At 33.7% G+C, this 25,898-nt stretch overlaps 1 protein-coding gene across 4 annotated transcripts in view; it reads right to left on the bottom strand.

Moving 5' to 3' along the window:
• Positions 1-25,898, bottom strand: part of LOC138123086 (uncharacterized) — an 85,794-nt gene that overhangs the window by 35,343 nt on the left and 24,553 nt on the right. The window contains exon 1 of one of the 4 annotated variants that reach the window (XM_069037607.1): positions 23,387-23,517. The exons of the other annotated variants lie outside the window; for them this stretch is intronic. The gene's annotated coding sequence lies outside the window, so the exon portion shown is untranslated. Of the gene's footprint in view, positions 1-23,386; positions 23,518-25,898 lie in introns of those variants that run through there. 4 annotated transcript variants of the gene reach the window in all.

The raw sequence follows: 25,898 nt of genomic DNA, 5'->3' as shown, positions 1-25,898 counted from the left end.
CATATTATGCAACCTAGAAACTAAAGTCAGTCTTTTAATCCCTAGAGTGAAGTTTATTAGTGGAGGGAAATATATATGCCATTTTTTGCACTCACGAGTACGAATAATTTGAAATCAAAATGAAAATGGTTGAAATTTTAAAATATGCGGTAATTCAGTTCTTTAAAACAACAAAATTAAAATCGTAGTTTCTGATGGTAACTTGGCAATTTATAAACATCAGTAGCCATATTGAAAAATAAACAAAAGCATTATTTTAGTGTGCTATTGTGCGAGGATAAAATACTTAAAATGATATTGGATGAAATTCTAGAAGCTGCCGACAAAGCAAGTGAAGAACTAATACCATTAAAATAATAAAAAAAAAATCGTAGGGTATTAAACCTGACACTTCAGTCGTCAGAAAAAGAAATTAAATTAGTACTTTTACTCGTGAAAGTGCTGCAAAAAATTACATCTCTCGATAAAACAAGACAATCAGATTGCTTGTCAAGTAAACAAAAAAACGGAAAATTGACTCAAAGAGGAAACAAACATTTACATAGGTAACGAACTCAAGTTCTTAGTTAGTTTATTGGTGAAACTTTGACATTTCTTTTCTTGTTTTGTGTGTCGGCAATCTAAAACAGATCAATTGAACTATTTTTGCTCTGCGAACGTTTGGAAACACTGCCGATGTCCGATGTCCACAATTTAGAAATCTCGGTGGTATTCCTGGGCAGGAGCCAAATAATTGCCACCTCGTCTAAATCAAATGATGGAATAGCTAATTAATCAGTTGGGCATAAGCATAACATAAATTTTGTACACAAAACAGTCTGGGCGTGCATCTTTTCTGCGAATATCTGGATTTGCTATGAATAAAATCTGTTCCTTAACCGTGTTTAAATGTTTAAGGAACTGTCAAAAAATTGTCGAAAATTCCTGCTTATCGTTGAAATTTGTTTGTTACGTTCTAACTATGGCACGAAATCACGGAAATGCGACCCTCTTAAGCTACTCAACTGTTTAGATCTATTCTTAACACTTAACACATATTTTTGTGGTTGAAAATTCACAAAGTAACCGCAAACAGTTTACGGAAGCTGAGATCCATTCTCATATAACATATTCGCTAAAAAAATTAACCTGGTTTCGTTTGTTACTGTAAATAATTTATATTGTCCGCATCCATGGTGGTAACCTATTTTTGGAACCCATACAGTTATTTTGGTACTGCATACAAAGCTGTCAATAAGAGCACTAGGCACAATTTAACAATAACATTATATCGTGTAGTTCGTAAGCGATTCCGCTGATAACTCCAGCGACAACATTGTCAGTTTTATTAATTAACGAAATTTTCGACTAATTCAAGATCTATGGCACATTTAATGTGAGAAGTTTGCCTAGTGAAGCAGTTAATGGTGGCGTTCGCAAATTTAGTTAAAATTGTTGTTGGGACGGATACGGCAAGTTGACCTCTTCCTATCTAACTAATTGCTTTTAAATCACGTCTTCACTTGCGTTATTGCGTCCTCTTTGCATCTTTGACAGGCTCTGTAATTAATCGGAACCAAATAGACGCTGTAAAAGGGGAGTTAGATCCAGTGTGACCAACCACTTCAAAAGTAAAACTTTAAAGCAAGCAGAAATAAGTTATATTAAATTCACTCTTCCTAGTGTGAATAAAAAATATATTCTCTATTATTTTTCCAGAAAAATTTTGCGGCAAGTTTTTGATTTTGATTGATTAAATAAATTTTCAGCTAAATTGGTAAATAAACATTGTGAGTAAAAATACATCACTGCAAAATTCAGAAACTGAATTTTACTTTTTTAAAAAAGCAGTAAAACATAAATTAGTTGTCACATAAATCATCACGAAACCCTGCATAGGCTGCGTTGCCAAATAGCAAAACAAACTCTTTCGATGTATTGTGGCGTCGGAGAAATTTTAAAATCATAATGTGATGTACATAAAATGTTCTCTCGTGAAATGGATTTTTTTGTTCGACACTGTCAGAATTTGAGAATTTTCTCCTGTGTGAACGGATTTTGATGAATTTGACAACTTGTCAAAACGAAACGTCAAGCTAATTTTAAAGATTTTCAGCCATTTGGAGCCTTTGGAGGGGCTCGTCGAACAAAAAAACGTTGTATTCAACTCGTTCTTGTGTAATTTGCGTTTTTTTGGCACTCGTGGACCCACTCATGGCAAAAAAAGCCCAAATTACACACGAACTCGTTAAATAAATAACTATTAACGTGTAGAATATTCGGTTGATACTTGTTTCAATCAAATTATAATTTATAAAAGTTTTCAGCTGTTGTATTTGTTCGTACAAAAATGGCTTAATGTGATAAAGATTTTATATTTTTGAGTGAAGTTCTTTAAGCCAGTCCGTAATCCCTTGGGTGATAAATGATGGTCTACTTCAGAAAAATAGTTTTCTCTGAAAGACACCAACTTAAGACCTTTAGAGAAGTTTCTCGTTCAAACTGTAACAAAATTTCCAATAAATACTGTGAATTGAGCAATCAACGAACGGTTACAAAGAGTGAAGGGCACACTAAAGCACTAGAACCAGACCGACATTTTAACTAAAATACTACTTTTTAAAAACACTTTAGAGGTAGTAAATAAAAAATACTCCAACAATAAAATAAAATCTTTTTGTACTACAAATTTTAATGCAATGGTATCAAGTATACAAAGTAATAATTGTAAAACGTCAGTTCCAGTTTGTCTAATAATGAAACTTATTTATCAATTTCTCTTCAAGGTCGTAGAAAAAGGATATGTTTCTACTCGCGGATAATGGCTAACTCGCTCGGATGGATCCTCACGAGTAATAGAGTCATTATCCGCTCATTGATAATATACTATTGTTCCTGAAGTTTATATACAGTTTATTTAAACTTTTTACGTTTTAAAGAAAAGCAGCACACGCACACACAACTAACATACAAATGAACTAAAGTTGTACTTCTTAAGATTCAAAAGACTGCTTTTAAACAATTTTTTACCATGCACTCTGTATCTGAAGAGAGGGTGTATGGTGTAACAAGTATTTTCTGTTGAACTAAAAGGTCCTTTCCCAGTAGAAGGTGTCAAATAATAATCCTCTCATTATTTAAAGTGCACTATAATACTAGAGTTCTTGGACGATTATACATAGTTGAGATCCTCTGTGGATAACCGGAGATTACCACCGGTGAGTATTATTACCTCAAACTTTGTACGGTCACAAGGAAGCTCGGTTCTGACCTCGCTAGTTGATAATAATAAAAATGTTGTAGTTTCAGTTGTAACAATATGATACAAAATAAGTTTCTCAAGATTTCGTGGATGACCCCTTCTAAGTTTAGAATTAATCTCAACAATAAGAAAGCAACATAATTTTCACGGTTCGTTGAAATATGCCCCATGAAAATTTGATTGTTCCTGTAACTAGTCGTAAATCAAGAATCTGTGCTATTTGCGCGTATTTTGTATTCTTTTAAGCCTCCCTCGACGCACATAAACATTTATCGGCCCTTTCTAAACAATCCGACAACTTGAAACAATCAAGCCTCCATTTATTTGTTAACAGTTGTATATGAATTGTGTTGGCCCACCGGAAACTTTGTTGTCGCAGTTGTGTTTTCCTCATTAACGAGAAACCGTCGGGGAACGTTACGTCCGTAACACTAAATTTTGTTATGACAAATTATAGTTGGTAATATAAACACAGGTTTACAGGACTAGGGCTAGTGCCTTAATTGATTCTGAGCGTGGAATATATTCAATTAAGACAGGCGGAGACGGCTCCCATTGTAGCGAACAGACTGAATCATCTTGGACACAATGACAAATTTCCTCGGTGGTGCGTGGATCACGTGTAAAAAGGACGAAGAATGCAGAATCAGGAAGCGCTCCTTAATATATTCCTGAACGCAGCAGGACATATGTATTGTAATCCGTTAGCAGTGAAAGCACTGAAGCGCATATTATGTTTGACAAGGTAGCACATGCGCACTCGCCTGTAAACTGACGTACAAACAATTAGTGAGCTCGGGGTTTTCGAGGTTCGATGCACAAAGGTTTTATAGTTAAACTCTGTTAATAAACCAGAGTGGCCGGTTTTTGTTTCGATAATATTTTCATACACGTCCAATCAATAGAAGGAGCACGTGTGCCAACCCACTCTTCTGTCCCTTCGGACTTTCTGCAGCCCCGTTGCTCCATCATTAATCGAACGATGAAACCATAAATATTAAAAAACCTCATTATCGCTCTCCAACGATTTAATTAAGTTGTCAACGACTTTGGTCAATATTTGTTTTAGTAAAACACGCAAGAAAGGTAAAAAAATTTAATTGTGGACGAAATTTTGACATCGAAACTCTCAAAAATACCGGACCTTGAATTATTTATTTAGGAAATTTTCTCGGGATCAATACCTCATTAGCCACTCAACAAACAAGGCGCATTCTTTGTGTTAAATTTATTGCCGAAAATTACCAAACAGAAGAGCTCCCCAAAGCTGATAAATTTAAACTTCCTGAACGCCACATTGTGGCCCGGATGATTTTTTAACATTCAGACATAAATTATTATCTTCATCCCCCAGACTCGCGGCATCCTTCATCTCAGCCTCTTTATCTATCCCAGCTTTGTATATTTTTCACTATTGCCTTTTATGCGCGTCAGTCTCATTTTCGGCGATTTCTTTATACGAACGTATCCCATTTCGGCTCTTTATGACTCTTATCCCTTCGCTTTACTGTCTTTCGTATCTAGTTATTCACGCTCACGAAGAACGGCTCGAGCACTAATTTCCTCATTACTTTCTGCTTCTAAAATCGTTCGCGTCACTCTCAAGCAGAAACTATTTCAGCGTATTAGTATCGTTAGAAAGACGGATTTTCCTAATATGTTTTAAGGCTAATGCAATTTAATCTGTCTGTCGTAGCAGTCGAGGTCGCGAAGAGCATTCTGCGATGCATTCGACGCCTAAATAATAAATAAATAATTTCCTCCTGTCATGTGAGCGACAGGATCGTAATTGATGACCGCTGCCTCCTAGACGGTTTGTTCCGACCAATTTTGGCAGCAAATCAAGTTTTTTCGGTAGTAAACAAGCACCTCTAAATGCACAATTCAATTAATAAGGAACTCAAATTGTTTTTATAAAAAATGAATGTTCGATGATCATTCATGTTTCTGCCCTACAATTCACAGAGTAAACTGTAGTCTCATAAATTTCACGACAGGATCTTCCGGGCGTAAACATCGAAGCACACTTTTGTATTTGTCCTATTTTTTAATAATAAATTATAAATCTCAAGTTATATTTAACTCGGACTGATTCCGAGAACCAAACATTGAACAGCGATTATTTACGCAATGACATTTGATTTGCAGGAAATTGTTGCTGAATATGATCTATTTTTAGCAGTCGATAAAATTTCGATTCGAATTTAGGTGAGATGGTAAGTGTTTTAAGATCAGTGAATCCTCGGTTGCCATAAAAATTTGATTAATCGCCGATTAAAACGTTATTAATTTATTCGAAGACCATCCACCAGAAATTGTCGACTTTTATAACTGTTCTGAGGATAAATATTTTTCTGACATGAGGCGAAACCAGTAGAATATTTGGAACAGCAATTATGGACAGTACATTTGGGCGTCAGGTTCTGGTTTCTGTCAAGATATAACACAGTATTAATTATTTTTTTCTGTTCATGGTACTTGTTGAGCTCGATTCCCGAAGATGTAATGTTTACGTAAGTTGCTAAAGAAATGTTACTAAATAAGAGACAAATCAACAATGGATCATTTATAAAAACCTAAGGAAAAAAATCAGCAAATACAAAGAAACCAAAGAAAATAGCGAACTAGAACTAAAATCAATATAATGCAGTTTTAGAAAAAAAATAGAAACCAATTTAACACCTTCTTCTGCTCGTCCTTTGCTCTTCCTTTTCCCCCTTCTTCATGGTTCGTTTCTTCTATACTTATTCTAGCGGGAGATGGTCCGATTCTACTCTTTCTCATGCTTCTTCGTTTACTATTCCGTAATGTATTACTGTTTCCCTTCTTCTACCGATATAGGTCCATTCACCTTCTTCAGCCCCTTGTTTGTTCCCATTCAATACTTCCCATCCATTTTCTTCAATCCATTCCATCAATCTCTTCCCCTCTGCATTTTCCACCTTGTCTTTGGATTTTCCTTTCTCCTTCCATGAGCATACATTCTTCCCTGTTTTCTTTTATTGTATCTTCGACACCTCTTCATCTCCTTGCTGTATATTGTCATTATTTTCCACCATTTATTGCCTATTTGTATGTTTCTTTCCATACATCCTCCTTCTTTTACCTTTTCATGTCGCTTTTCTTTAATCCCCAATTTTACGCCTGTTATTAACTATTCTCCCAGCAGCTCTTCCTTTCTTCTTGCCTCGTTTTGCCCCTTGATATTCCGATTTGTACTCTTTCCGTAACAACTTTTCTATTTTTTCTCAACTCCTCAACTCCACTTACTGCCTAACTAATGATAGCTTGCCTGTAATTAGGTCATTACCTGTTGGCAAGCTTAACTAAATAATAATAATAATAATAATAATAATAATAACTCCTTTCCTCTACCCATGTTTCTACCAGACCCACTATTTCAAATTGTCTCACATAGTCCCAACATGCTTGTTCTTTTTTTCTAAAAATCCCGCTCTCCTCTTCGTATCTTCTCCCTTTTTTCCCCTTTGCACTTCTTTTCTGGTTCCCACTTTTTTTGTCCATCTACCTTTTTTTGTCCTTTTTCCATTTCCGTTGTCTTCGTTTTCTCCATCCCCTATTCCTCCTCCTACTGAAAAATCTCTACTCTCCCCCTTTCTTCATTCCATTTCCGCTGTATCTCCCCTATTGTTATTTTCCTATAGCCCACTTTTGCTTCTTTCCCTTCCCTTTTTTCCCCTTTCGCGATGGTTCGTAGCTTCGTCTGCATGTCTCGTTCTTGTTTTGTAAGGTCATTGTCTATGAATATCTTCTCAGTTTTCTTCTTTTCTCTCTGTTTTCTTTTTTGTTTTATCACTTTTTTTTCCCACTCCACTCTTCCATTTCCACTAGTACTAGTACAATATTTGACTTTAGCTTCCTCTATGTTTTCTTTCATAAAATTTTCTATGTCCTCTTTGATCCGCTGTTTGCTCTTTCCTTCACCTTTACATCCTGTTATCACTATGTTATTTCTTCTTCTCCTTTTTTCATTTCTTTTCTTTATTCTTACATTTTTCCCTTAGTCGTTCTATTTCTCGCTTGACTTCTTGGTTCTCTTTTCGCAACTCCTTTATTTCTACTTTTTCTTTCTTCCAGCTTTTCTAGTATCTTTTCCATTTCCCTGCCTGCTTTCTTCTCTACTTGTTGTTGCTGTTTTCTTGCTTGTAATAAATAAATAAAAATAAAATAACCTATAATAAAAGGAAAATAGAAAGTAGGATACAATTGACAAGGGAGATTAAGAACGAAGAAAATGAAAGACAGGATGGTAGGAAGAGATAAATATTTTTTTAAATAAAAGAGTTAAAATTAATTTATCCAATATTCAACAGTAATATCGTGTTTTACTAGTTAGTTTTAATTAAGCAAACTGGCCTATAACTAGTCTATTGTGCTAATGGCAACGTGGGTTATTAACATCCATAACTCATCGGGAGCAGATTATCATTAATAGTGTTATTATCTAATTTTTTTGGAATATTGTATGGCATACGTGTGTTATTAAGTACTACCCACTCGAGGTAATAACGTACTCGGGCAAGCCCTCGTAGGTTAAAATACCTCTCGTGGGTAATATCTTAAATAACCCACTTATATCCTAAATTCAAATGAACATCCTATTACACACCTAGAATAGTTATTTACGCCAGTTTCATTACACCACTCAGTGGGATAAGAACTTACTTATCCCAGTGAGTGGGGTAATGAAGCTCACTTATCCCACTGAGTGAGGTAATGAAATGCGTGCGGTAACGAAGTTCTTATCCCACTCAAATGAGTGAGTCATTTATCCCACGGGATTAGATAATAGTTGTTTTTGCAATTGTTGTTATTCTAAAATAAACGAATTAAGTTATTACATAAAGTAAAAGTATTTTTATTTGCCAAAGTTTTTACTAACCACTTTAACGAAATATCTATTAGTATCCACTCTTTTATTCATTTTTCTAGAGAATTTTTTGACAGTTTGACGAATCGCATTTTGCTTCCCCCGGATTGCTCACATTTCGCGAAAAAATAAAATAGATTTGCTTGCGAAACTGTTGTAATTGTTTTGTCAAGCCTTTTGACCGTTTTATATTATTTGGAATTTTTTACGTAATAGAACCTAACCTATTTACATGTCCCTCTTCAAACCTGTTGCAGGAGTTGATATAATTATTTTTCTAATTACGCTTTTGAAATAGCCTGTCTGTTTCATCGTTTTTCTCCACTTCTTAAGAAGAATTTTTAAGTCGTCGAGACAAACGGATACCAAGAAAAACACAACATATTTCATTATAACGCAATGAGCTGGAAAAAGCTGACGTTATTGCAGACTAAAGGATAGTTTTAGTGCGATCTCTAAAAATGTAGACGCTAAATTTTATTCTGAATGTTTCATAACTCGATACACGGTTTTCAGCTGAAACTTGTGAATTATTTATTGCTATACCTGCCAAACGTTTGGTAAATGTCATGTATTCACCCAAATGTCAGCTTTTTGTAGGGTTTAGAAAAAGTTCGCTTTTATACGACATTTGCAACTTTGGCTTTTATTTAACACAAAAGGCTGTAAAAAGCGAGACGACAAGAGGTGATATCCAGAATTTAAAATATCTTTTAAATATCTTGCGCCACACACTGAAATATATTTCAGTTTCCTCAAACAATACATCAAAGAAAAAGAAATTTTAGTTTAATCAAGATAAACTCCGTGGAAACATGAGAAATTTCTTATTAACAAATAACTCGTTCCAGGGAACCAAAGTGAAATTAAATCGACAAGCCAGAGGTATAAAAAATAAAGGCATGAAACTTCTTTTTAACTTTGCGACAAGCCCAACTTGCTTAAAAATTTAGACCGTCAAATGGTTCTGACAACTTTCTTCTTAACTGAAAGTTAACAGCTGAGTAGCTTCTCAACGGGTCCGTTTATCCTAAACTTGGATTTCAGCACGTGTGTCATCTTGAAGAGCGCGGAATTTTTATATCTGCAGCGCAAACAATGAGGAAACGACCGTAACAAAACCGAAGTTTATTTAAAAGCTTTGTTACATTCGCGCCCACGCAATCTCCGCGTAAATAAAATAAAATTAGGTAACCGAGTTATGGAGAAAAAGTGTTTCACTGACGTTCATAAAATTTCTAATAAACTGAAATTCGTCGAACGCACCTCATTACGCGTAAATTATATTTTGAAGCTGTCGCATTGCACGTTTCGGGTTTTCACACCTTTCAGTTGTCAGACTGGCGTTGTTCATTTTTAAAAGAAATATAGACCACCGTTTATTTTTACAATGAAGAACGGACACTTGCTCGTTTCGCGGAATCGACGCTCTAATGTACTACGAGTCTATTTTGAAGATTTTATGGATTTTTTCGACTTATCTAAATTTATTCAAAATAAATAAACAACGACCGACACTATTTATAATTTACGGTCGGAAAATTCTCAGACAACAGACACAAACCCCAAAACGTGAAACGTACTAGATCCCCCGACCAAGCAAACACTACCCAGTTATTGTGCTGATCACGGCTTCCCCGAAGTGGCGGCAGCTGAAAACAGCTCATACTGAAACTGCGAAAGCAGAACCGGATTCAGGTGTAATTAAAGTCGAATTTCTTTTTCAGTGATAAAATACGCTGCAGGGCGTGTTGGTTTTAATTAGAATCGCGAGAGCGGGTTTATTGAACGTGTGTTGAATCACGCCAGACGCATTCGAAAATATCTGGCGAAGAACTGGAGGTTGTTAAAATGTCCGAACTTTTTTAATAACCCTTCCGGTCGCATTGTCCCCGCAATTAAAGCTCGACGGAACCGCGATCGCCCGCGAAAGCGGGACACAAAGGCGCATAAATTCAGCGTAACAAGTCTTTGAGCGGATTTGTGAATTTTGCTCGACCAAGAAACGAATATTAATCACTCGAGTTAGCAGCCGTTGTCTTCGTAGATTTGTTTATGCTCAAGTCGGCCGATTCAACAGATTTTATAAATATCAACAGCAGGTTGCATGACACAACGGCAGAATTAGATATTCCCGGTATAAATAGAGCGAGAGTGCATTTGACAATTTAACCTGGTTTGACCCGGGATTTTTCAGGGATCAACGCGGTTACTCAATTATCGTGAAAGCTTTATGAAAATAATTTGGCGCGGAACTATTTATTGCGCACCTCAAAGCGTTATCAGTCCCTTTTTCCAAGCAAAATAAACTGGAACGTAAACATCTCTCGACATTTTATTTAAAACGGCCACACTTACGTAAACATCTTTCTTTCAAAATCGGCATTGACCTAATAATTCAGCACCTGCCAGATTCCGACACAATAGCTTCTCAGAATTCGGAATTGTACTCGGTTATCGCGACTTTGCATTTTCTTAAATACAACACAATTACTATTTATTCTTTTTTCAAATAGCCAACTATGAAATAATAAATTGGATTTGTCTTCATTTAATTGATATGAAGTTTGGTCTGGTACTGAAGGGTAGCATTTTATGTAACGCTATTAATCTATGTTACGTAATTTTATTTAAACTGCTCGGTTTTTCCCGGAACTGAAATAAAAACTGGCTCATAAACAATTTACAAATAGTGGTTGTCAGATGCACGATGAAAAATTTAAAATACTGGGACGCGAGTCTAACATGTTAGTTGATCAATGTTGTTCTGACTAGGTAATACAAATAGAAAATTCTAAGAAGATCGATGATAACTTTTCTGAAAATTTGTTAGGGATTAAACATAATATGTAATCATTCTTTGCTTAATCATCTATCTACGAAACGTCTAATCTTTTACTTGTCTATCAAAAGATAAAATATGTCCCACTTCCTTCGTTCTATTTTACTTATCCACAAATTGGTGTATTTCCTTCTGAATTTTCCTAGAACTGAAATCAATCACATGAATTAACTTAAGTAATTCTTTTACTTTTTTGATAAAAGTATACCACAGGAGAAATTTCTCAAATTCTGACAGTGTCGAGCAAAAAAATACCGAGTGACTATAAATGATTGAAGGAAAATAGTGGATTGGCAACACTGATACAGTTGGTAGTGCAAGTCTTCTCGTGCATCATCTGTCAATCATTCCTATTTAGGTTAGGTTATGTCACGAAGTACATTGTCGATTTAGATTTTTTTGACGTTTGTTTCAATTTTAAAAATTGCGTGTGTCATGCCAACGATGTTGCCAACTAAAGATTTCAAATGTGTTACCAACATAACAAAATAATTTTCAATCATTTATAGTCACTTGATATTTTGACACATTTACATCAGGAAAAAAGCAAGATTTATCCCCACCTTTTGGGATATGATGTGCATTTTATTATTTGATGGAGATCTGACAGTATTAAATAATTATTGATACCTACACAGATTTACTAAACCTTGTTAATTTTTGGTACCTACCTAAGTTCTCAACAACAAATTTATTTATTTTAAAGAGATAACAGCGACAGAGACATAAGTGAAGGATAGTGCTGACAAACATTAAGTTGAAAGAGTGAGATTAAATCGCTTTAAAATGTGTGATTTCCTCTTGGACATGATGCTAAGCCAAATTCGTATTGTAAATTTTGAAGAATCTGCTGTGAAAATGAATCAAGAAAGATATTACATACTACTACTACTGGACTACTACTGCTGCTGGTACTACAGAATTGGCAAGACATCTAAAACTAACAATTAGAATTTCTGTTTGTGCATCTCATTGATCTCGCGTGGAAAACGAAGTCCTTTGTGACACCGATTGAAGAAAGGAATAAGAAATGGATTACGTTGTCAGCGGAGTGGAATATGGACGGAATTATTCATCAACGTTTACAATTCAACCAAACAAATGTGTCAGCAGCTGGAAAGATCAAAACAAAGTTGCAGAGAAACTTCCAGGTTTGAAGAACAAATAAGGAGTTTATTACATATCACACTACAAATATTCAAGGCGTTTGAATGGAAAATGATGACTCATTGTCTTTATTCTCTAGACAGATTTATCGTTAGTTTCAAAGCCCTACAGGAATTAGATAATGTTGCTTCAGGGACCAAATTTTTTGAAACGCCACATTGACGACAATTGCTATAGTAAAAAATTGTACAAAATGAGAGCAAAGTACGTTATATAACTACAAATTTCCAATAAAGCGTTTGGTCTTCGTTGAAAAAATCTTTTATTTTTACTTCCCTCCTTACTGGTCATCGTTAGTTTTCACTTTGTTCCCTCTTTACTCTGTTCAAATAGTCATGCAAAACCGTAACTTTACTTACTGCGGTATAGACAATTTTCAAGAAGGTGATGAACTCTTGTGGCTATATTACATTCACATATTTATGTTGTGCTTTTGATATTCCCAGATCCCATATATCGAAAATCTTTCAAAAAGTTCAAAAATGACCAACTTCTACCAACTGGCTGTTCAAATTGGTTCCTATACAGGGTGTTTTCGAAGTTGAGGGGTTCCTTGTAACACGAGATACTATACATTATTCTTAAGAATTTTAGCCTAAATCTTCTTAGTAAAATGTTTGTAGACTACGTCCACTGATAGAATGCATTTTTTTAAATATCCTTAGATAACAAAATCCCCAAACCATAACATTAAAATATTAAGAAAGTATCATAGATTGTGTTGGTAGTATCTTGAAGCATTCGCGCCACTGATTCTCATTGGTTGTTATGAAACCCACGCGAAAAATAAATTAGATGACATTTCAAATTTGAAATTGTCAGTTCTGTCAAATTGGTTTAAACATTTAGATTTGCGATTTTTCATCTTTAGAGCTTTGTTTTGCGATTCTCTGGTTTTAAAAGTTATTAGTTTTTGATCGTGTTGCTGTTTTGATCTGTTCCGTTGCCATTTTTTGTTGATTTTTTTAAATTTCTGAAGTGAGTGCGTGCCTCAAGAATCTAATTACAAACATCGAAAATGATACAGAGGTAATTTTTGTTCATGCATTAAATAGGAGTACATATTAAATAATCTCTTGCTTGTGTTTAGCCATTTCCGAAAAAGCTGGATATTTTAATTCCAGTAGCCAGCTTTTTCGGAAATTCGAAAATGTATTGTGGGTTGCATTTTTTATTCCGTCGGGCCCATTATTACTCGTGAAATACCCTGTATTAATAAAACCTAATATAAACTAGGCAAAAATGAATAGGGAATTTTTCCTTTTTTGAATTTTTTAAAAATACCGTCTAAAATTTGTAATGAAATGTGTTACAAATATATTAATCTACACATTAAATGTAATGTTTCAAGTACTTGTAACATTTAAAATTTATTTTGTGTTTAAGAATACGTGGGAGGATTGGGGCAATTATATTGCTTTCCAAGAAAAATTGTGGAATTCCCTATTCATTTTTGCCTAGTTTATTACTCCTACTGTACTGAAGTTTTCTTTCGTCTTTCGTCTTTCCTAAGTGCAAACATGCAGAATAATAATAAAACATCACCTGTAAACCTGCTCTTTCCATTTTTTTAAATTTCGCGTCGGATCTATTTGTTGTAGCGTAGAGTGAACATTTTTAGTAACATTTATGTCAAGCAATCTATGAGTGGACAGAGTTTATTAAGGGAGATAATTGATTGTGTATTTTTATTGTTTTCTAAAATTTTGAGTCCGGTCCTGTCTATTTCTCCGCTGTCCTAAATTAATAATTGACGTGGCCCAGGATGGTGTCTTTCTGGAAATCGCTCTGCGTACTCTTTGGACGCCGCAGCTGCATTCTGATAACGTGATAACATTGCCCATACATTAGCAACATATCTGTGAGCTCATTATTTTCGTAATGATAAAGCCATTCCGACTAATTAGATGACAACTCTGACAGTATTTTTGATTAACGTCCGTGCTCATTTGATTTTTTTTATCAATTCTAATTTCTAACAAATCAGCGCAAATTCGAGCAGGACCGGTTTCAAAAATTTCAAAAAAATCAACTTATTGTATCTTCATTGCCGTACACATTTTACTAAGGTGACTTTGGCTAAAACTCTTTAGAACAACGCATACTATCACAGGTTAAAAGGAACACCTCAACTTCGAAAACACCCTGCATAAGGTTAATATTTTCGGTACCCAACGCACAATCATTTTAAGCCTAATTGATTTTGCAAAACTTTGCTGCGTTGCGTACAAAAATCCATTACTTTGATCTATCGCAAAAGAACCACCTCGTGAATTAGATATGCTTCACTTCTGGGGTCTTTGGCACTTGGTGCATTTGCACAAGATTCTCTGCCAAGTTCGAAAACTCTAAAGCAGTTTTTATCCCCAGAATATCTTGGTGAAAATGTATCTAATATAATACTTCGCTGTATCACTGACCTCCTTCTGGATTTCTTTCGATGTCGACAACTGAGCTGCTAATTTTTCAGTAATTCGTTGACAAACGTTTTTCATTTCTTAGTCAACATTAGCATTCTTGTTTGAAAACTAGTTATTTACACAATGACCCAAAACATATGCCCCAAAGAGGTTTTCAATTTTGTAAAGTGATTTATTATAATCACAATTTTTTATACTATTCTTCAGTTCGTGGAATGTGCCGAGAAACCAACCTGATATAGATATACTCGTACAGTAATCCAAAAAAACGAAACAGACGTGACACTTAACCTCAATTTTTTGAACGACCGGATAAGAAAAATTAAACGGAAGCGGAAACGATTTTATTGCAAAATATGTACATATGAAAATTGGAGCACGACTGACAACGAAATTCATTTAAAACAATTATGATAGTGGTGGGATTTTTTAGGTTAAAAAAATTACGAAGGATTGTTGCTAAAGCTGCAAACAATATTGTTTATAAAAACAAATTGTTCACTTACAAAAGCATTTTGCATTTTATAATAAAAATTTCAAGCTCAGTTTCTTTAAAAAAATACAGGATGTTTCTGAAATACGTGTGTTAATTTTAACTGGTAATAGAACTCGTCAAAAGGAACAACCTTTCTATCTACCATTTTGCCGAAAAACGATGTTTAATTCCAAAAAAAAATCGGACAGATTTTTCACTAAAATAGCCCTACGCCACTAAATACTGCAAAGGCTAATTGAGATCAGCGCTAATATGAAAAAAACATCCATTTTCATCCAGAAAACGTGTTTTAACGCCGAAATCGAAATTCAAATAAATCTACCCCATATAGCAAAAAATCCACTTCGTCAGTATCTGGTTGTTTCACGTTTTTAGGTAGCTTAGTTTTGGAGATATGAACGGTTTTAGGAAAATCTTTCCTAGTTTTTTAAACCATTACGCAACGTTTTTCGCCAAAATGGCAGAGAGAAAAGTTGTTCCTTTTGAGTTCTATTACCAGTTAAAATTAACGCACTTATTTCAGAAACACCCTGTATATATAATTTTTTTTTGCAACAAATATGATTTTTTTTTCATTTTATATTTACATACACTTGTAGAACTTAAAAAATGAATTTTATCTTCAAGCGGTCGAAAATCACGCCTCTATTGAAACGGTTGAAGTGGCTTTTCTTTTGTAACCGTTGTTAAAACACTTCCTAGTCCTATAGTATTGCCGTTATAACTTTTTATCTGCTCCGCCCACTAAACTTGACCAATCAGAATCAAAGCCAGATTCAATCTGAACAACTTTTCATCACATTTGCCAACTAAAAAAATTAAGGTTAGAATTTTGCTGTCAAGTCCACAATTATTGTTTTAGGTTCTAAAAATAAAATGTCATTAAGACAATTCGAATGTCAGAAATTTTTACTGTGTAAATCAGATCGTCTTAACAACCTATTTGATTGGTAACTAAGAAAATGAAATGGGCGGGGCAGATATGTTACGTTGTCCTTGGTATAGGAATTGAAATGTCCACAGACGGTTCGACCGAGTCAAATGTAAGGTCATTATTACCTAATATTTAACCGGATAATCTACTATTTTTTTGCCTTAAAACTTTTGAGCTGTTTCGCCAAAAAAAAAATCGCCGATTCCAACCCTTGAATGTATACAGGGGTATTCACGAGTAATAATGGGCCTAACAACGTCCCGACGCAACCAAATAAACATATTTCTCAAACCAGTAGATACCAAGTGATCTTTTTATTTTTTAATGAATTCAAGACTGCTTTCATTAAGACATTTTTCAGCTGTCGTTACGTGACATCTATCATGTATTTGTGTTTAAATAAAAATAACCTAAAAAATGTACATTAATTTAGATGTCAACTTCATGTCAAATTTAAAAAAAAAACCTAAAATCAACTATGTTTTTTTTTTTAAATAAATTGTATAAACGATCCAGGAAGACGATGACAGTGTATAACTGGTTGCGTTACAATGTTTGTAAAGCCCATTATCACTCGTGAATAACCCTGTATGTCTCAGTAGCTAATTTTTTGTGAGGGTTTATACTTTGATGTGATACCAAATTTAAAATAAAGATCTATGTAGGTTCTGGGGGTACAACAAGGTAATGTTCCTTCCGAGTTTTAGTTCTTTGTCTTTGTCTTGTCATGTAAAACTCTTAGGGTAAAGTACAGTCACATTTTTAGACTGAAGATACATACTCGTAAATGGAAATATGTACTCATATTCTCCCCTTGTAAATTAACTTGATGGTTCTTCGAAAAGTTAATACAATGCACTTGTTTAGTTTTCGCTGGGCTACTCTGTATACAGGCTGTTTGATAAAAAACGCCTCAACCCATAACTTTTTAATTTATTATCCGATTTCAATGAACAAAAAAACCGAAGATATGGTTTTTCATGCGCTACGAAGCAGCCATAAAATAATTTTTTTTGGCGTTATTTTCAGTAGCTTACGATAGTCAACTTTTTTTTTTATTGGACACATGTAGTTTTTTAGGCTCAGTCTGATAAAGTTTTTTTCTGAATCTAACCATGTATTAAAAATTATCGTTTGGTTCATAGCTGACTGAAAAAAAAAAAAACAATTTTTAATTGTGGTTCAGTTTATTATGAAATTTTCAAGTGTGCCGTGAAAAACAATTGGAGTACAAATAGCAACAAATGTCAAGTGTGAGTTTGAAAATTTTCAGGTGCAATCTTGAAAAGTTTTATTATCATTTTCTTGGAAAACATAAATAATAATTAAAAAAAATATATATTTTTTTTTAATTATTATTATTTTTTCTATTAACTTTTTGTTTTTGACTAATTACGATTTTTATTACACTCGAACATAAAATAATAGTCAAATGACTGCTATCCTGCATGACTGACAATGTTATTTTATACTTAAATAAAAAAAGTTTAAAAAAGCAGATGAAAACTTCTAAGCTGACGATTGTTTAGATGACATTTATCGTACTTTGTATTCCGATTGTTTTTCACGGCACTCTTAAAAATTTTATAATAAGCTGAACCACAAAAAAATGTTTTATTTTTTTTCAGTTAGCTATGAACCAAATGATAACTTTCAATACATCATTAGATCCAGAAAAAAAAACCTTACCAGACCAAGCCTAAAAAACTACATGTGTCCATTAAAAAAAAAAAGTTGACTATCGTTAGCTATTGAAGATAACGCCAAAAAAAACATTTTATGGCTGTTTTGTAGCGCTTGAAAAACCATATCTTTGATTTTTTTGTTCATTGAAATCTGGTAACAGCCTGTAGATACATAGACAACGTAGTACTGTAGTATTTTTATTTAGGGTGTATACTGTATATTTGTTTTGAACTCGTTGTTGTGTAAACATGAAACCAGCGTTGTCATTACGTAGACTTTGCGGGTTGATAAACTGTTATTGTTATTATTTTTGGTGGGTTCAGGGCGTGGGACAAAATTAGGTTTATTACCACTCCACATAATTTTTCCATCGACTACCGAAATTACAGTCAAGGCTGATCGATCCTGATTAATGTCAGTCACACTATTAGTGCAGTCCTGAAACGAGAGCGATTTTCGGAGTGTCGCCGTCTTAAATATAGATATGATAAATGCGTCGCTTCTTGTGTTGCGTCTAGACGATCATGATTCACTTTTTCGATGTGACTGGAAAATCTACTTAGCGAACGCGAATTACCTCAGTCTTCTTTTTGTAGCTAGGATTACTAATTGCCCTCTTATTTATAGATATTTAAAATCGAAATGACTAAGCCATCCTTGAGGGCGAAGCCGAGGCGGAGAAAGAGCCTTTCCTTGTTAAATTTATACAGCGGCGCTCCCATCGAACTCCTGAAACGGTACAAACAAACTTTGGCCAATTTTCACTTTAGTCAATGTCATGTTATAAAGGAACCCTCGAAATTTATTACCAAAGCTCACGTCACAAAATCACCGAGGATTTACCAAAAATATTTTATCAAATTGGACAATTTTATTGCCTTCAGCTAACTCGATTTCATCGCAGTCTGTCGTAAGGGCGCACCACGTACAGAATTACGTCTATTCTCGCGCAACAAACTATTGTATCGTAAAAGTGAACGTTCCATTTCACTAAATTAAATACAGGAGAACCTCTAAATCATTCTAATCGTTCGTAGATATTTATTGTGGCCGTAAAATACCTCGTTTTGCCGGACTTTTCAGACACTTGTATATTTTACAGAACATCTGCAAGTCGCTATTTCTGTGTTCTATTTTCTTAAAATACAGCCGGGTTTATTGGTAAATAATTGTTATAGGTGCAGTTATTCTAAAAATATTCGGTTTGTTTTTCTGCTGCCATGCAGAAATTGTTTTTCGATAGTAAACCTACAAACGAAATGGCCTCGTAGTAAATGCCACATTTTTCTATACAGGATTGAGGTACAAAAGATCAACATAATGGAGAGCAGCTCTGCTTTATTAAAGTTATGGCCGATTGGTTTCGCCGAAGCAAAATCGAAATCATAATTTCAGGTTAAGTCCAACAGAGAGTATCGGAGGACAGTTGGCTCGTATGAATTTATGTATATTGAAAGGAAGCTGGGATCAAAAGGGTTTGCATTTCGATTGCCATCTATAGATAGAGACACAGCACTGGTATTATCAAAACGTGTCCCCAAAAATTATTTAAACACTTGAAATGAGAACATTGGAGATGCAATCTAAATTTTATTGTTTTCTCTATTTTTTATTGTTCAAAGTAGAGATGGCAGACACGATTTGTCAAATGGAGCCCTTTTACAGACATATCTGCTCGTGTAATTCAACCCTTTTTAATTTTTTACTCCGTCCTTTGAAATGTTTGATACCTGTGCCGCAACTTTTTGATGAAATTTACAAAGCGATTCTTCGCAACCTTCCTTTCATCAACATTTTTTATTATTTGATAATTTTGTTTAATGAAATTGTGGGCGAGTTTAAACACGCTTTTACGTCATATTTAAGAGAACTCAAATTACGATACACAATATTCTAGTTTATTAACCAAACTGTTCTTGAAACTAGCCAGGTAAAGTCTTTACGTCAATTCTTAATTATAAATACAGGCCTTGGTGGAAAATTTTTACTTTTTATAGAATCAAAGTGCACTCTGCTGTGTTGATATTAGTTGTGCTAAGATTTAAGAAAATGTATTCACTAGACAAAAACAAGCAGTCGCTAAAAACAAAACTGGGTTATACCTGCATAGAAAAATTGTGACGATGTGGTTTGTGCATAAAAATTTTAAAAAATGTTTGTCAGGCTACACTAACAGCATAATAAAATTGTTCACTGCTTGATGCTGTTAGGCAATAAACAAGTCTGGTTGAAATATTTTAGGAAAATACGTAATAATTACTAAAAATAATTTTTATTACTTTTAATCCACTAAAAAGAGTTTTGGCATTAGAAGGATTGGTTAATTTTTATTTATTAACGGGTGATGTAGATAAGTAAAAACAGAAAATTAATCTGACATTAATATATCATCATAATTTTATTACTTGACATAACGAACGAACAGAATTGCCTAGAAATAGTTTTTTAGTCATTTACTTGTTACATTTTACTTTTTGAAAAATTTTAAATATATTTGTCTTGGTTCTTCGTTCCAGTTATTTTCTCTTAATTCAGTATAAGTTGCCATTTAATAAAACAAGTCTTAGTTTCCAAAAATAATTTTTAAATACATGCATTAGGCGGAGCTATTGTAAAAACGTTTTAGATGTGGATTGTCAAACTCAAGGTCGCTTAAAACATTACTGAACTGTACGTTAGTGAGAAATACCTTATAAGCGCGCCTAGTTACTTTTCCTGCTAGTGCCAACTTAACGACAAGTCCCCAATCCACATCTATAACGTTCTAACTATAGCTGAGAAAAAATTCCCCTTCTTTTGAGCTTTTGAATTCAGAAACAAGGTTTTTAAAACTGTTAAGTTTTAACTAATGATTTATCAGAAACTGAAGATAGCAAACCTTTAGTTTTTTTTTTAGTTCGGAGGACAAGAAGAAATCTCAAGGTCGGCAGGAGACAATGAGTGGACTTTTGGATATTTTTTGTTATAATTCTAGGCTGCTTCATTGAAGATTCTCTTTAAAAATGTATGGATTTATATAGGTATTATTTAATTATACATAGTATGTTATACCATATATTTCAAAAAGAAATTTTTGGAAATACATAGCGGTTGTTTTTTTTAATTTCACCTCAAAGTAGGCGTTGAAGAGTCGACTGTGAACGCACCACTCGTCTAAAAACGTAAAATTTTAAACAGCCGATTCGTGATCCGTAATCCACATAGTGCTTTCACAATCGACTCTTCAACGTCTACTTTGAGGTGAAATTTAAAAAAACATCCGATATATGGTATAGTTTGTCCAGCGTCTCGCTGGACGAAGTATATAATACGTTATACACTTCTAAAACAGAAGCTAGATAATATATAGTGTGTTAGGTATTGCTGCTAAACTCTTTTTTCAATCTTGCCAGTCGGTAAAAGCCTCTATTTCCGTTTTAAATTATCATCTGATATTGCAAAATTTAAATGTATCGTTTGTAGAGGGTCTCTTGCATTTTCGCTGTATAATCATTCTTGATAGAGTTGAAACAGTCTAATAATTACCAAGTAGAAAATGTTTTAATCGGTCATTTTGTCCCCTGTAATTTTCCACATGATATGCAATGACTCAGAATGTGGTATAATTATCGTATCACTGTTTGCAAAGAATAATTATGTTCTTTACACCATCTTTTATGTAAATAATTTCGTCGGCCACGCAATACACATATCTACAAGATTTTATTTTCAAAGTGTGTGGCACATACATGGGTACAATAATTATTACACTGTATTGTGTAACTGACCATGATGAACATGAGAGAAAAAAAGTAATCATCACGTTTCGTTTATACACTGAAAAACGAGAACCGTTCCAACCCCCATTTTTTTTTGACAGTGAAATGCAATTAACGGACAAAGTTTGCAAGGCTAAATGAATTTTTTTTAATAAATGTTAATGGTGCAAACTTGTTGCTGAGTTTGTGCATTAATGTACGTCTGGCAAATTTAATGACGGAATAAAATGGAAAATTATCTCCATTTTCCATTCATTTATACCGGCTGAGCCAATAGTGTTGCGCAAGCTTTTGACACAAGTGAGAGTTTCTAATGTTATAGTTTTTGGTTCTCTATGTTGGGTTCTACAAAATTAGTTTTTATGTGCAATACTTTTGCCGCGGTAAGTTATTTTCTTTATTGGTTGAATAGACTCTTTGAAGTTAAAGTTATTAAAAATAGTTGTTATCCTACATACTTTTGCAAGCTTTTGAAATCAAAAAGGAGACAGATAAAATTATTTAAATCTTCAATCTAAAGATCTCTGCATAAGAAAGTACATTGTTTTTAGACATGTAATCTGTTTCAAAATCAAAAATCCACCACCTGTAAATAAATTTCAAACCAACCTCCCGTCAAAGTTTGACATTCGGTTTATTACAAATATCAAATTATAAAAATGTGTCGAAAAAAGAGGAATCTTTTAACCGCTAAATTAAAATGATCGCTCATTAACTGCTTCGAAGAGAAAAAACACGATGAACTATGACCAAAATAACTATCAACGGTTTTCTTTCATAACCTCGCTTTTTTCTGACACTTGCAAACACACTAAAATAAAACCAAAAGTTGGCGACGTTGTCGGTTGTATTTTTGAGGTAGAATCCAGTCTTGGTGGATTTTTTATTTTGAAACAGATTTATACATATCTGGATTGCATAAAAATAGTAAAACTAATGATAGCGCAAGATATACCAGATGACCCAAAAAAAATCTGAAAGGAAACCTCTGAAAAGCAACAGTATTATCTGATAATGAATTTAATTTACATAACAAATATCTCTTTTAGTAGTAATGACGCCTTCTTGTTCCAGCCATTGTATGATACAATGTGAATACACACTGTAGTATGTCGAAGAAAAAGTGAAATCTAACCTGTTTAGGTTAGTCTAACTGTTTTAGGTTAAGGTTTTGTTGTGTGGAAACATTTTTGTGGTTGTTAAATGTTGCATCTTTATGGTTTCAGAATCAAAAACCAGTGCTAATAATTTGAAATATGTAATGATTTATTGGTAAGTACCAGTATTCAGCCATAATTTCATCACCGACTATTTTCATAGAATTTATATTTATATGTATTACGGGTGGTTTAAAAAAAAAAACGGGAACTGTCAGAAAAAGTTCTGTCAAATTTTATTAAATTTTTATAGTTTGAAACGGCCTGTTAGAATTTAGGTTAAAAAATTGCACTTATGTGTCAGAAATACTACTGTCAAACAGACACAAATTGACATAAACTGAAAAATTAAATTTCCAATTCACATTAGGTCAAATTTCATTTCCCGTTTTTTTTTTTGAAGCCAACTGTACACAAAATTTTGAAAAAAACTTATATTCATGTGTTTACGTAATATACAAGAATAAGAACAAAAAGCAATACCGCCTTAAAGAACACAAATGAACACAAAAAAACATATAAGTATTGAATGTTAAGCAAATAAAAATAATACTGACAACAAAAAATGTCAAAATCTGGAACTACATTTCAAAAAGAACTTTGTGTCTGAGCTGGGAAAACAGAGAATAGACAATAAATACTTATTTAAATTTTGGCGAACGGTTTAGAGTATTTCATAAAATGTTTATATATTTTACAATGCAACTTTTCCAATCAAATTTCTGTAGCTATTTTGGGAACATGCTGTATACACAGTCTTTTAATTAAACAAGAAGCTTTACGCCGACACTTACCTGGTTAAAATAATTTTATACGATAGGGGTAAAACGTGATAAAATTTATACGGAAAATGTATCTACTTTGTAAAGAGGATGCCACATTGTTGACCCACCCCGTGCAGACTGGCATTTACTGCCAGTCGATAACTATCATATCCTTGCGGTGTCGCTGCAAGTGTATAAAAAGCTCGTAAAAGTGTGAATAATCCATCAGACAAACAAAAATTACTGGCTGGTGTAGCGATTAAATTAATATTGATATAAATAAGTGCGTCGGTTTACTTATCGCTTCTGCTCTGACGCAAATTCAATGTTTTGCACAATATCAACACTTCAAACTCCATGTTGGATTCGTCCACCGCTGTTTGATGAAGACATACTGCCAATATCAATAACATTTTGTAATATAAGGCATTATTCATCAGCATAATCGTGTTGCCCAGGTATATTACGTCCGATAACCTTTGTCATTTCGACAGGGTATTTACGAAGAGAAAAAAACTCATATAGATCAGCGCTTCAGTGATTCGGAAGACATGAAATATGAACAGTAATGAGATTTATTAAATTTCCAACATATTATTGTGACGGTTGCCCAAAAAAAATCAATAGTCCCGACGCAGATTCGCACCCAGACTGTGGAAACCCATCCAAGTGACCGACAAATGTAAAAATAAAATAATTATTACAGTCCTAATGGAAAATGTCCGCCGGTTCGGCTGCTAGTTTCAATTAATTCATCCGTTCCAGATAAATTAAATTACTCCTGCAAGGTTTACATAATTTTGGGGTATTAAGTGTCTACAATTAATTATATGTGGACACAATCAAATTATTGTATATAATTGGTTTACATCATGTGCACGACTGGGAAATTATTTTTCATCGGATAATGCTTACGCTCCCGAATTTGTCACACTTGACCCGGCTTTCAAAAAAACATTTTTCACAGGGTAAAAACTAACAAAAGCTCGGTGGTAAACGCAAACATTGTATGAATAAATTTGTCTCGTTATTTATTTTTTATAGGCCCATATTCACCAACGCCATTTAAAGTTAACTGTAGGTTAAAATGCTTCGTTACTTAGATACCTATTGTTGTAACAATGCTTTCGTATAATTTAACCTACAGTTAACTTTAACTGGCGTTGGTGAATACGGCCGATAGTCTCGTAGATTACTCTGTGCTCGGAGTTATAGTAAATAATGATGCAACTACTCACGTTGCCAGATTAAAATCTATTGCTCTTAAAAATCCACTATGCAAAGTTAAATTAGTTCTCCTTAGCCGACGCCATTAACAATGGAACGATCAAAATTTGGGTTACTTGTAATTTACTGCAAAAAGAGACTGTCTGAACCAGACTTTAACCACATGCTGAACCTTGATCTTGTTTCTTAGGTAATGGCAAGCTATTAAATCCAACGGAATTGATTGTATTAGAACAAAGTTCGTGCTATCTGTACTGTGGAATTTCTAATAACAATTAAATACTTTTCCTATTTATTTTAAGGAAATAAATATGTAGACCAATTTTTTTCCAGCCCTTTTCTGTAGTAAATGTGACAAAAATAGCACTAGTCGCTACGAATATTTCATTCCTTGGTTTTTCCTTTATTTTTCTTTTCAGTTAAAATAGTTATTTGTGTATCAAGGCCAAAAAGTGCATCTTTTCCGTGCGAGTCCGAGTTTTCTGGCCGAGGCGCACCCGAGGCTTAAAACAGGCGAAGACAAAAGGCACTATTTGGCAGAGGTGCACATTAAATTTTTTAGGCGATCGATTTACATATTTTGTGTCTACCTATTTCAAATATGTACATAGATAAATGGATTATTAATACATATGTATTAACAATTTTTTATAGTATTTGTTATCGGTTTGCCAACAAAACTAGAAATTTACTATTTACAATACAATTAGTTATTTACATAATTTATGGTGACAACACAATTATCGGTTTTTTCGGTTTCGTTGCTAACTTACTAAACAGACCAACAGATGGCGCCACGGTCAGCGTCCGAAAAAGAGTTACTTTTCGTCCGCTTGTTACTACGTCTGTAAAATGACCGTTTTAATTGAGGGTGCCTAAAATAATATATTATTATATTTATACTTTTTATATCCGCAGTGTTCTAATATCTACTGCTGGTAATTTACTTAGAAACTTTTTGAAAACATAAAAATTATTATTATTATTCTGCTTTATGAGACCCGATACTGAGAGTTACATTAAATTTTTGTCGTCGAAAGAAAGGAGAAAACATCAAGACTAGACATTTAATAACAATTAAGTCATATTGCGTCCTTGGGATCGGTAAATTAAATTCTTAAAGTAATATAACAGTTACATAAAACCTTTGATCCAAAGATTATTTGCAGTAGCAACAGGAACGGGAACTTTCCGACTGTTGGCAATAAAAATAACACCGCTTTAAATATTTTTTTTATATCTCCGACTTACAGGCAACTTTAGCATATTGAGAGAAGATTTTCTTGTGAATATATTGCTACCTTCCAAAATAAAC

This window comes from Tenebrio molitor, chromosome 2, assembly GCF_963966145.1.
Source record: "Tenebrio molitor chromosome 2, icTenMoli1.1, whole genome shotgun sequence".
In the NCBI taxonomy this organism is placed as follows: domain Eukaryota; kingdom Metazoa; phylum Arthropoda; class Insecta; order Coleoptera; family Tenebrionidae; genus Tenebrio; species Tenebrio molitor.
The sequence above is the reverse complement of the archived record's forward strand: the minus strand, read 5'-3'. Positions and strand labels throughout refer to the sequence as shown.